Below are 13,529 nucleotides of genomic sequence, written 5' to 3'. Positions count from 1 at the left end.
CAGCTGGCAGGAACAAAACGGAAGTGGCCCTGGGCACGATGACCAGGAGAAGTAGCGGGCACGATCAGGACACCTGATGTAGGAGCTACATTAGCAGTTCAGAAGGCAGGAGCTACTGCAATGGACAGAAAAGTCACTTGAAAGTCGCCAGCAGCGACAGGAATGATCAGGCGGCTGCGGCAGGAGACCAGGAAGAGCAGCCCACAGTCGGTCGTCAAGTTGACAAGAGCATAACACAGGGAACAGCAGGAGCAGATGGACCAAAGATACGCAGGAGGCATTGCAACAGCATACATGAAAACCAGCAATGACAGTGATCGATCTACATAGGCGGGAACAGTGTCAGAGCGATCCCGACGTGGAAATATGTCATCTAATCAGGTATTGTGGTCGATCCCGAAGCAACACTGAATGAATGTCGGGACTGCTTCATGCGAGATATTCTTTGATATATCCAGCCAACTACTGCTGTGTCTGCGATGGCCACTGTCAACCTGAAAGAAAAGCAAAGATGATTAGTAGAGGAGGCTCCTCCCGCTACAAGGGGAACTGCCCTACGCTGGGATGGGAGGAGGTACTCTACAAGAGGCCGCCCGATCGCTCCCCACCTCTGGTCTTCGCCCGACAAGAGAGCGAAGAGGGCGAAGGAGAGAGATCTACTAAAGGGGAGAAGGAAGAACCTACGGGAAGAGAAAAAAGGACGGAGGAGAGGCCACCAATGGTGCCGTGGAAGCGGAACTTATCGATGATGCCTGCAACCTCCCACTCGTCCCGTAATTCTCCAAGCGCAGGCAGCGAGCAACACTCAGCATAAGTAAGAAGGAATTAGTGATGCCCCATATACATGGAAGGCGGAAGCCCAAGAAGGGAACTAACTCTTACGTCCCAATCAATGTGGGGGAGTGAAGATATGTCCCAAACTCTATTTCCGAAAGTACAGGGGCACCTTCAGATTACGTAAAGGGCTGCTGGAAGAGAAGCATTACCACTTGGTTACGCTACTCCAGTTATGCCCTTGGCCGTCAAAACCAAGACACAGGCAGGGAACGACGGCTTATGCAAGGTTATCACAAATCGTGGGTTTGTATTAATAAATATCAAACACACGTATATATAAACAAAAAAAACAGAAAGATCCCACCGGGATAATAAGAGCTTAACGACAGTCAGGCAGAGAGAATGAAAAATACGTCAGCAATGGCTGACGGCCGAAAGCAAACTGGAATATTTACATCCGGGCAGGCGGGTATCCCCGCCTACCTGGAGGTAGTTACTGCCTAACCACCTTGTTCAAGAGTTTAACAGCCGTTTCAAGCCTACGCCTGAAAGTAATCCCTAATGTAAAGGACCGACGGTTTGTATATTCTGTCGGAACAAACACGTCTGCAACGCATGATGGCTGAAAGCAAACTGGAATGTTTACGTCCATGCAGGCAGGTATTCCTGCCTACCTGACACCAGTTACTGCCTAACAGTAGGAGGGAAGAGAGAAGAAGCCACACTCGGGGTAACCACCGGAGTCCCTGCCGATGACGTCATACATGTGGAGAACGTACCAAACGGGCCGGAGCTCACAGGAGTTTCGCATGGGAAACTGCGGGGTACCGAACCCGAAGCGATTGTGGATGATAGGTTACCAGTAAACCTAGCTACTGGAGTGATTGTTGAGACTACCGGAGCCGAAACACTGAACACGGGAACAGTCGTACTGCCAGATGCCGCAGCAACTAGCTCCGGAGGATGAGAAGTCATATGATTTGTGGAAGATTGTCCCGAAGGCAAGTCCGTTAATGGTAGAGAGCTTGGATGAGCGAGAGAAGAAACCGAAAGTCTCCCCAAAGAATGACCCGAAACGGAAGGTTGAGAAAAAGCCATAGAAGATTTTGAAACCATGGGGGAAGAGATGTCTGTAGATACAGAAGAGGCCATAGATTTTAAGGAAAGAAAATAGAGCGATTCTGTTCCCCCCTGATAATCTTGTAAAGCATCATTTGTGAATTCCGGTAGATTTTTCAAAGCATGCTGAAAAATGTTGGAAAACCCAATATTAAAACAATTTCTAACCAAAGATCTGTAGCCTTTAGAGAGTCCCAACAGATCAGCATTATACTCTGCAATGTTCAGCAATTGATCTACTGAATTAGACTCTGAAAGGGACGAAGGTTTGTCCCCAGGGGGAAACAGAAACTTCGAAGAAGAGGAAGGGATACTTTCCAACCTATCCAAACCAGAAGAGCTAGGAACCAAAATTGAATCATCCTCTACCGATTTTGCAACCTTTTGTTGCAGAGAACCTACTGTGGGAAAAAGAACAGCTGTTGGATCCAACAAGGGAGCCGCAACCTTAATGACACCTGACTCCGACTGCACCTTCAACCTATCTTCCTGATTCTCTACTACCGTCCTATCCCTAACTGTCTGCGTCAATCCTAAATTTGATTTTACCTTAGGACTTACGTTACCAGGGTGAAAGGGGAAATCTGCTGCTGACACTGCCTGCTCCGCGCCGGGGGGGCCGGTAGATCCTACCTTTGAGGTTTGCAGTTCTCCATGACCCCGGCACCCGTTAGGGCTGGTTCTGGAACAGGCAGGGGAGCTGAAAAAGAGCGATTAGGTTCTGTGTCCCTATTACCTTTTTCCTGATCTTTTATCTCTGTTAGTTTTGACATGAAACTTGAAAACAAACTAGACATGCTGGCTGACAATTTGTCTTCTAATTTCCTAAATAATTCTGACTCTAAAGCCTCTTTGTCAAAACCCTGAGTCTCTACCGCTGAATCCTTACGTTTACTCTTAGAAGCTAATGATTTCCTATACTTGAGATAATCTACCATCTGTGCTATCGACCATGACCTACACTCGTCACATCGCAATGTGACGTTACATTGTACCTTCCTGCAATTTATGCACAACGAATGTCTGTCGTTTTTAAGGGTACTCATCCTTTTCTTGCAGGTGGTGCATGAACGATGGGCTGCAGTTTCTCCAGCGGTAGCGATCTCCGTCATCACGGCAGAAGCAGATGTGGAAGCCGAGTTGTTGTCCAAAGGTGGTGTCTTATCCATCTTATCCATTTCAAAATCCAAAGCCAGGTCAAGTCAAAACGGGAGAGAAGGTCCAAAAATCCAGAGAAAAGAACAATCCAGGAGAGAAGGGGGCGATCAAAACCAGTCCAAGTCGTTATCCAATCCAAAAACGAAAATATGGGGTCGGGCTTATAACCAAAAATTCGCCTGATGTAGGACAAGTCCTAGCAGCACAGCGAACAAAAAGCAATTGGGGATCTCGGCCATACACAGCCGGGACTTGCAGCAGCGTTGCCAACGGTATGCTAGATAACTCATTTGACAAGATTTTCCTGTAAGTGTTGGTAACGTGGGTAATGAGTTGGGGATATAGTTCAGGCTGGTAGGTAACCAGGGCTAATTCAGGTGTTCAGGGAGTGTATTGCAATAGAATAGATTATGTTGCTGTCTGTTGTTCTCCCTCAGACAGGAGGAAGGGAAGTCATCTACGCATCCTCCTTTCCGAGCCACGACCGTCACACAGAATTTTAAATCTAGTCTACTGTGAAGATTATTTGCCCAACATTGCTAAGTACCTACAGCAAACTGCAGACTTCATCTACCCAACATAAAAGTCTGTATGGGGAATGCAGTTAGATTACCCCCACACTGAGAACCCAGTTGAAATCTGATAAAACAGTTTTACATTTCATTATCTTTTGAGATCAAGTGCCTTGCTATTTCAACAATGATGGCAGACAAGGCAGCATTGGCAGAATCCTTGCCTTACGGTTTGGAATTGATTCTAATAAAGAAATTGTTGATTCCTTTCTCCAGTCTCTTGCACTGCAAAGGTCAGCTCCTGAGAGGTTTCCCATTACCTGGTCCCTGAATGAGGTTCTCTGACCCCAGTCATCTGCTCCAAAAGGCAGTCTTCTTCTTGACTGCTTTGGCATCAGGACAACATTGCACCACTCATACACCTAGTTATCATTTGCTGCTGTCTCCTGGCCTATCATTCCTGGCTGAGAATGAGGACCTTTTTCAAGGGCAAATCCCCTTTTCTGACAAAGGAACTCAGTATTTCATAAAAAATATTACGCCCGGTTCAAGCACTTAAGGTTTACCTAGACGTCACAGCAAAATCCCAGATACAGTAGTCCTATTTTCCTACACCTTAGCACGAACAAACCACTCTCTCTACACGGGCTGAGAATCATTTTAGTGGCCCTCATTAAAAGGCGACCCTTACTCATTTCCCAAGTGGCATGACATCCAAAAGGTGAGTAAATCGGACAGTATTCCTGAACTGGTGAAGGCACAAAAATCCTGCCGCCAGACCCAACATAATTAGGTAAGCCACCTTCGAACAACAAGAATAATACAGTGCATATTGGTTACATGTATCGTTTCCTGTTCTTTATTGCCAAACCCCATGGGTATCCGGAGTAAAGAAAATGGTTAACAACCTGTGACTATACCTCGGACCAAAATTTAATAGGGGATGTTGCAATTTATTTATTAGGAGCTAAGCCATTTTGTCAACTGTCAATTTCCTCAGTAAGTGCCTTTGAGGATGAACAGCGGGTACGCTATCAAAAAACAGGTTTTAGATTGTACATAATATTTTGACTATTGGAAGTACTAAGTTAGGTACAGGAAGATTGTTTTGATAAGTATTAAATGATACAGTAATCAATAAACCATAGCAAATACAGTATAAATAAAATTGGGACAGGGTTCTGTTTGAAGGTCTTCAGACCACTGTAATGTTATTTTAAGGTAAAAGTAGGTTGAAGAAAGTCAGAGTTTCATTTAATGACCTCCAAATCTGTTCCCATCATACTGCACCAATTGTGTACTAACAGAAAAAGCCCCTACAAAAGACAGAGCCTGCCTGTCCTGAGTCCTTTATAGTATTCTGTCACTGTGCCAACAAGCACTATTCTGGCCAAGACCAACTCTAAGAGAATTCTTTGTAACTGGTTGGTCGGTCTTATGGGGCCCTGGGGGGACCACGAGAGTGTAACTTCTTTAAGGACTCACAGCAGCTACTAAAAAGAGGTTTTTTCTCCGTCAAAACCTGTTTTCTAGTTCATACATTCAAGAGGAGGGAGTTCCTCAAGGAAGTCTACTGAATGTTGCATATTTTGCCATTACTATTTACTGCATAGCAGAAGTCATTCAAGAGCCACTCAAGTGTTAATTGTATGTAGATGACCTCAGCCATTTCTGTAACTCATTATGACTCCTCTGATGCATGCCAACTTCTACAAAATTCTACAAATGCTTTACCACAGTGATAAGATGACAACGGCTTCAGATTTCCTGCTTCTATTTTGAAAGTGGTTTCCAGCTATAACTGGGGTGCAGACAGAAAGTCTTTCCTTAAACGCTATTATGACTTTAGGAAGGTCAGAGCTTGATTACGGTTGCCAAATATATTCCTCAGCATGTGAAACTAAAATGAATTCTAACTTAGTGTATTATAGATCAATTTAATGAGCCTAATTTACCTAAACCCCTGCAAATTAGAATTTTAGAAGAGGTTGAGGATAAATCATTAACTGAAGAAAAAACAGAACCACTATAGATGGCCCCAGGACTCAAAGGATCTTTCTGATGAGGAAATAAAAGCTAGATTTGTAGATCATAATCAGATACATCAAAAAATCTTTTGAAATATTCACTGATGCTTCTGAATCTACTGATGACAGCAATATTTGTGGTCATCTTTTAACTAAATTGCAAAACTGGTATTTTGCCTGGCCTCTAAGTCTTTGGTAATTTAGTTTTGTAGGGTACCAGGTCACATTGGCATCGCTGGAAAATGCTGTCAGCTACAGGAGAGTGCCTCACGCTGATATGAAACCCATCACACATCAGTAATGTACATAAGAAAAGTATGGCAAGAGAGGCGGGGCTCTCCCTCACTCCTGAATAATAGAAAATACAAAAAGATTCAAGCAAATATCCAGCCTCGGCCTTCATCTAACAACATAATCAGAGGCTATGAAAGATATTTCTTGCCTCAGAATTGGCCAAACATTCTTGGATCATAGATTTTTATTGGAGAAAAGTACCATACCTGTGTGTGTCCATTGTGGTCCTGGTCTGACAGTGGAGCACACGCTAGTGGATTTTGTGAATTTTAACACAGTAAGCGCCACAGACATCACCTGCAAGGCAAAAAACCTTTGTGAAATTTTGGACAAGAATTGCAACGCTTAAATTTAAAATGATATTTTTAAAAGATACAAATTTGTACAACTTTATATATGTTTTTCTAAATTTATATCATTAACATAATTATTACTGTTTATGAAGCTTTTAAAAAGTACAAATTGATAAAATGTTCTATACGGCTTTCTGTTTTAAATCATTGAGCATCTTTTTTAATATTGCATGTGTGAAACCTGCGTAAAAGTATCTTATGAGTGTGTGTGTGTTCCAGTATAAATGAATATTTTTTATATGTTTCAAAATCATGTTCATTTATCAAAGCGCTGAAAGACCTCACTGGTCCCGGTGCTTGGCCTTTGGCCGAAACCTCATACTCCATTTCATTCCACGGGATAGGTTAGGATGTCGTAGATTTCAAAAGTGTGGCGAGATGGGAATGGTTAGCCCAAGAACCTATCTGCGCAACAGATCGCCTTTGCAAGCGGCACTGGAATAACAGAGAGATTGTGGAGTCCTAGAGCTTTTTGATTCAGTGACGTTACTGGATACAGGCTGGGCTACACAAACCATAAATTTCCAATGACTATTCTTGCGATTCTGACAAGGATATATTTTATCTTAATACAACACCCACTCTCAAGAGTGGCTGAGGTTAGCACCTGTCTCATGGGAATGAATGAATGGGGTAGTAAGCAGCCACAGGAATCATGGCTTACTTAAGGGGATCAAAGCCCCCTCCCTGGCCAGGTAAGAGCACGACATCTGACCTTAGGTTGGGTCAAGGTAGGTCAGGTTAGGTTGCATTCATTCTGAAATGCCGATTACAACTATGGGGTAGCCTAAGGTAGCCTAGGCCAGGCTGCGTGACCTTTCCAGCTATAATTTGGATCTGAATTTTAAAACATAAAAGACAGATAGCCTAGATTATAATATGATTTTTATATTAAGGATATAAATGTAACAAAGTATAAAGTATACAGTAAAATTATACTCAGAGCCAGTGCAATCTGGCCCAGGCTACCCCTCAACTGTAGTAAGCTTTGCACAACCCGCCCCCAATCCCCTGGACCTCCCCATGTAACACCTGGTGTCTGGAACAGATTGACGGAACTAACTCGTTGTTCCAACACATTTTTGGGCACAGGGTACGACCCGACCGAAATAACCTTAAGCTAACCTTTTCAAGACTGAACTAGCCATAAATTGCTTTCCAAACCTGACTTAGGGCACCGTGCCCTGACATGGCCAGGAGAGAGAGAGAGAGAGAGAGAGAGAGAGAGAGAGAGAGAGAGAGAGAGAGAGACTGGCCAAGGCTACCCATCTGTAGCAGTGATTTCAAATCACCAACGACTACCCCTACCTTTGCCTAACCTAACCTAGGGCACCAGCCCCCTTAGGGTCCTCCCTGCCCATAAGCATTCAATACCCCCACAGGAGGGTACTGGAAATTAGTGGCCTGCCTTAACCACATTTAATGAATGAGGTTTGGATGAATAATTATCGTGTAAAGTTGCAAAAAAATATAAAAATACATATAAAATCGATTCTATGAAATATAATTATATATTATGCTGTAAAATAATATATATAAAATATGCAGGGCCATCTCTGCACCGTCAAGAGCCACTCACCCGTTGCCTATTTAACCTCCTCCCACGTCGTCTAAGTACTTATTAATCTTCTTTTCCAAGTACAGTTAAGTATATTCAAGCATAATCAAGTATATAATAAGCTTAAATAAGCTTTTATCAGCTAATTTACGGAGAAATAAGACGACATAAGACACCGTCTTCTTCTCATTTCAGAGAGGAATGTAAACAAAGCGGCGTCTGAGTCTTCGTGTTTTCGCGCCTTAAAGAAGAGAAAGTGGCGTTTGGCGCCTTTTTTGAGTATTATATCCCGAGTATTTCACGTAAAATTAACATTAATTCTGCATATTTAAAAAAATAAATGTTATTTTAGTATTTAAAATAATATTATAATATATAATGTTCTATTTTTATCGATTCTGTCTCAAAATAAAGCAAATTTAAATGACATTTTTTGAGATACAATACAATGATTTACTCCTGCCAAAGTTTTCAAAATTTTGAGCTAACATTCGAGCTCAATTTTTCATTTTTTCGGAATATTTTATATAACAAAACAATATAATGTATTCTTTTAAATTTTAGTAATATATATAATATTATGTTAATTGATCTTATACTGAAACAAAGCAAAATCAAATGCGCTAGTTCAGCGTATTGCATTTAAAACATTTTGACATAAATATGACCTTATTTTGCGATATTACACTTGCAAAATCAGCATTTTATATATATAAAATATATTACTGTATACTCATTATTCGCACTCTGGTATTTCGAAGAGTAGTGGATTGTGGTTCACTATAAAGTGGACGTTAGTATCAAGTGTTCATTTACTAACACTCGTGTGGAAGACAAGGTGTTCTTGGCCGGGGATAAGGCTCCCTTTCCATATATTAATAATTATAATTATGAGCATGATATGATAATGTAAGGTTTAAAGAGGTGTTTAGGATGGGTGACATCAAGGTATAATTAATTAATAATAATGAAAAGTTTAGTTATCGGAGTTGGTTGAATGCCTTGAAGTTGTATAGTTGTATATATATATATATATATATATATATATATATATATATATATATATATATATATATATATATATATATATATATATATATATATATATATATATATATATATATATATATATATATATATATATATATATATATATATATATATATATATATAGACAGAAAAATTTAGACACAAAGAAAAGAATAAAGGAGGAGGAGCCGTTGCAAAGAAAGATCCAGCCTATTAATAATACTACAACTTCACCCTCGGTTTGTTTACGTTTCTTCTTCTCCCTCAATTGAGGGACGTTGACTTGTCTTCTCCCTTATTTGAGGGAAAACTTCTTATTTCCGCCTCGTTTTCGTCGCAACGACGCCGGAAATGCGTCGTAGTGACGCATTTTGACCATCTACAGTTATCCCTTGATCTCTCTGAAACAAAAGACGTCGGTTTTGCGTCGCGGGACGGAAATAAATAAGGGGTTCTCAGACGTAAGTGACGGCGCTCGTGGTCTCGACCTCGTGATGTACAAAGAGGCTTCCCTCAGGGGATCGATGTAGAAGGGGTTATTTAACCCCTATTTAGGTGGTTTAGGGAAGCAGATAGGTATCGTGGATCCAAGGGGGCGGATACCCCTCTTATATAACTGAAATTGCCCAAATTCCGTCATACCTGGTCTTGACCGGTTGATGTACGAAGCCTCCCTCAGGGGATCGATGTAGGGCCCAAAATTTAACCCCAAATTAGGTTTTTTTAGGAAATAGATAATATCATGGCTTTCAGGGGACGGATACCCCTTTTGAGGGTATTATTTTATAAGTTGCCAATACACACTATGAAATTGTAACTTACATTTTTGAAAAGAGCTCTTCATTCTCATTATTTTGAACCCCATAAACACTATTCGCAAATGACAAATAAAAAAATTAGAAAATTTACGACTCATAAGGTAAGAATACCCCTCCCCTCCATAGCTAATACGGCAAAATTGTAACCAGTCAACACCCGTTGGTGAAGTTATATTGGTATTTTAAGGTTCTTTTAGTGCCCTATTATTTCTTAGTCATTTTTGCATGAAAAACTCAAAATGGTTTTTCGTGCAAAAATGGCTGGCTGGAGTCTTATTGGCAACTTGTAAAATTTTACCCTTTTGAGTATTTAAAATTGCCCTAATTCCATCGTTGGCTGGTCAGGCTAGGCTAGGCCACAGGGGAGACGTCCCAGCCTAACCTACCTTAGGGTGACCCCTAAAGACGTTAGTTGTTCTCATTCCTCCTGTGGCATTTGTCAGCCTAGGTTGAGTATGATCACCATTTTCAGCCGAGGAGAGGATCCCCTGGTCGCCTCAAGAAGCGCCAGATTGGATATGATTGGTTGCCACTGTAGCTTAGGCTAGAATACCTTATATACCCTAGGCTAGGCTACCCTATATAGCCTAGGCTAGGCTACCCTATATATCCCAGGCCAGGTTAGGCTACCTAATATATCCTAGGCTAGGCTAAGGTTGTGGGAGAGTTTTGCATGATATTGTATCTGCGGGAAGTTTTGGTTTAGTTTCTGCTCCCTTGTATTTATGTATTTGTCACGTTTTCCTGTAACTCTCTCTCTCTCTCTCTCTCTCTCTCTCTCTCTCTCTCTCTCTCTCTCTCTCTCTCTCTCTCTCTGCGGGTTGATTTCCCTTTTAGCGCCCTCTTGGGTTTATTAACGTCTGTTGACTCTGTCCGTAATAAGGGTTTTCAGCCGAAGGTTGAATGGAAAGGAAAAGGAAAATGATATCCCTTCAGCTGGCCTGGTATTAAAATGCCTTCTTTCATTTTATTGACTAAATGTCCTTGACAAATGTTTCTCTTTGGGCCAGCACCACACTTCGCTGCCCATACGACAGACTCCTTGTTCACCACAATGCTCAATGCAGCATCCCATTATAGGAGCAGGGTATACAGTCAGGTCAGTTGGACTGTTCATTTGTCCTTAAAGATGGTCTGAAATAGGACAATGAAACAGGTTTAAAAGAGACCTGTAGTCACATGAAACATCAATTATTTTATTTATGGATATATAGTGCGTTTACTTTAGTTTGTAAGGCATTGTATATTGATTGTTACTGAGGAAAACATTAATGCCTGTATACTAATGCAAGCCTGATACACTTCCTGTATATTTATAATGATGTTTCTTTATCTTGCAGAGTATTTGAGACGCATCAAATGCAGACTGGTCAGAGGTCCTCAGAAAGCGAAGTTGCAGTACTTGATCATCAAGAAGGAAGTGTGTCTCTTGGTTTTGTTGGGAACGTGTTAGGACCGCTGTCCATTTTATTTTTCTGTAAGTATTTAAAAGATTATTTGTTTGTTTATGAGTATTGTTGTTCATGTTTGGTTTAATGTTTAACTCTTGAGGTTAGGAACATTCTGATTGTTTAGGCTTAGCTCGGCATCAGAATTAAAAAAAGGAAATCATTTATTCCCAAGGATACGAACCTTCGTATGTTATGTGGGAGTACAGGCAGAACCAGAAATTTTTTACCATAGTGAATTTGAGAACTCTTACAGGAAATAAACCAATTACTTGCTCTTTATGTCGAAGTAGTTTTTCTCATTCTGAAAGTCTCAAAATCCACATCAGACATCATATTGGATAGAAGCCATTCACTTGTTCTGATTGTCCAAAAAGTTATACACGTTTGAGTAGCCTGAAATTACACATGAAAATTCATACTGGAGAGACTCTGGCCTTTCATTTGCACTGAATGCCAAAAAGTGTTTGTTCTGACACAATATACAAACCCTCAGTCCTTTATATTGGGGATTACTTTCAGCGCAGGCTGGAAATGGCCGTTAAACTCTTGAGCAAGGTGGTTAGGCAGTGACTACCATCAGGTAGGCAGGAATACCTGCCTGCCCGGATGTAACCATTCCAGTTTACTTTCAGCCGTCATGCGTTGCAGACATGGTTTCGGATCTCCTTGCCTGACTGTCGTTAAGCTCTTATCATCCTGGTGGGATCTAAATATATTTTTGTGTATATATTACACGTGTTTGATACTTATTAACACAAACCCACGATTTGTGATAACCTTGCATAGCTGTCGTTCCCCTGCACTGTCTTGGGTTGATGGCCAAGGGCGTATTTAAAGGAAGCGTAACCGAGTGGTAATGCTTCTATCCAGTAGCCCTTTATCTAGAATTTTAGTTACTGAAGGCGTTCCCCTGTACAATCAGAAATATTAGATTGGGACATAGTATCTAAGCTCTCCTACATTGATCGGGACGTAAGAGTTCGCTTCCCTTCTTGGGCTTCAGCTCTCCATATACGAGGGCATGACTACTTCCTGTCTACATGTACTGAGTGTTGTTTTCGCCGTTTGCGCTTAGAGAGTTGCGGGGCAGGTGGGAGGTTGCAGGCGTCGTCTGTAAGTTACTCTTTCACGGATCCCCTTGGTGACCTCCCCTCTGTCCTTTTCTCTCCCCGTAGGTTCTTCCTTTCTCTCCTTTGGTAGAGATCCCTCTCCTTCGCCCCCTTCGCTCGCTCGTCGGGCAAAGACCATGAGGGGAAGGGCATCGGGCGACCTCTTCTTGGGTACCTCCTCTCGCTGCATAGGGCAATTCCCTTCGTAGCGAGAGGAGTTTCCCTCTCTAATCATCTTTGCTTTTCTTTCAGGTTGACAGTGAGCATCACAGACACAGCAGTAGTTGGCTGGATATCTCAGGGGATATCTCGCATGAAGGAGTCCCAACGTTCATTAGTGTTGCCCTGGGATCAACCACAGTACCTGGCTGGATGACATAATTCCATGTTGGGATCGTTCTGACTCTGTTCCTGCCGATGTGGATCTATTGCTGTCATTGCTGGCCTTCATGTATGCTGTGGCAATGCCTCTGGCATATCTGTGGTCCATCTGCTCCTGCTGTTCCCTGTGTTACGCTCCTGTTAAGTCGACGACAGTCTGTGGGCGGCTCTTCCTGGTCTCCTGCCGCAGCCGTCCTGATCGTTCCTGTCACTGCTGGTGACTTTCATGTGATGTTCCTGGCCGTTGCAGTAGCTCCTGCCTTCCGAACCGCTGCCGTAGCTCCTGCATCGGCTGTCCTGATCATGCTTGCTGCTTCTCCTGGTGACGTTGTGTTCCTGCCTGACTGCCCTGGAGATTACCATGTTTTGTGTCCACCATCCTGTAGAAGATGTCAGTGAAGGAAGCCACCCTGTGGAAGTAGCTCTTCATCTTATCTTCGATTTCGACTTCTGCTGTGACTTACCTTCCTCCCCCGAGGTCCAAGGGGGTCCCGGGAATCGGACACGCCTCCGTCGGCTGAAGGAGAGGAAGGCTGCTTCTTCCCCTTGATGCCTTGGACGTATAGGGACTGCCTCCTTCCAGTGGGTCTCTCGTTGGCTCTTCACGAGGTTAGGGAAACCGATTGCATAGCCGTGGGTTTGTGTTTCGGGAGCCGCAGGCGCACTGACCTCGGTCTGTGATCCTGTTCCGAGTCCCAGGTTCCACCTCTAAGATGGGGCTGCTTCGGGCTCGTGAGTCGCTCCGAGTTTCGAGATTCTATGGAATATCGAGTATGATCTATGGAGAAATTTCCTCGGCCTTGCGAGAGAGAAAGGCCGAGGCACCCAGGTGTCTCAGCCCTTCCCGCCAGCACCACAGGCACTGCGAGTGCTTGCCAGTGCTCGGTCGGGTTCCCAGCCTGGTGTCTCGATCCTGTCGGTTTGAACACCAGAAGAACAGGGA

At 42.7% G+C, this 13,529-nt stretch overlaps 2 protein-coding genes across 4 annotated transcripts in view; one reads left to right on the top strand and one right to left on the bottom strand.

Annotated features, from left to right (window-relative positions):
* Window positions 1-13,529, bottom strand: part of LOC136838168 (uncharacterized) — an 864,161-nt gene that overhangs the window by 28,291 nt on the left and 822,341 nt on the right. Inside the window, exon 3 of the mRNA XM_067103042.1 lies at window positions 6,094-6,805. The gene's annotated coding sequence lies outside the window, so the exon portion shown is untranslated. The remainder of the gene's footprint in view (window positions 1-6,093; window positions 6,806-13,529) is intronic.
* The window catches only part of LOC136838188 (zinc finger and SCAN domain-containing protein 31-like), a 298,878-nt gene that overhangs the window by 228,295 nt on the left and 57,054 nt on the right, over window positions 1-13,529 (top strand). Inside the window, exons 1-2 of one of the 3 annotated variants that reach the window (XM_067103071.1) lie at window positions 9,101-9,288; window positions 10,986-11,122. The exons of 1 other annotated variant lie outside the window; for it this stretch is intronic. The gene's annotated coding sequence lies outside the window, so the exon portion shown is untranslated. Of the gene's footprint in view, window positions 1-9,100; window positions 10,745-10,985; window positions 11,123-13,529 lie in introns of those variants that run through there. One more of the 3 variants, XM_067103070.1, reaches the window with a different exon arrangement.

The sequence above is a fragment of the Macrobrachium rosenbergii genome, unplaced genomic scaffold (genome assembly GCF_040412425.1).
Source record: "Macrobrachium rosenbergii isolate ZJJX-2024 unplaced genomic scaffold, ASM4041242v1 171, whole genome shotgun sequence".
In the NCBI taxonomy this organism is placed as follows: domain Eukaryota; kingdom Metazoa; phylum Arthropoda; class Malacostraca; order Decapoda; family Palaemonidae; genus Macrobrachium; species Macrobrachium rosenbergii.
The sequence above is the reverse complement of the archived record's forward strand: the minus strand, read 5'-3'. Positions and strand labels throughout refer to the sequence as shown.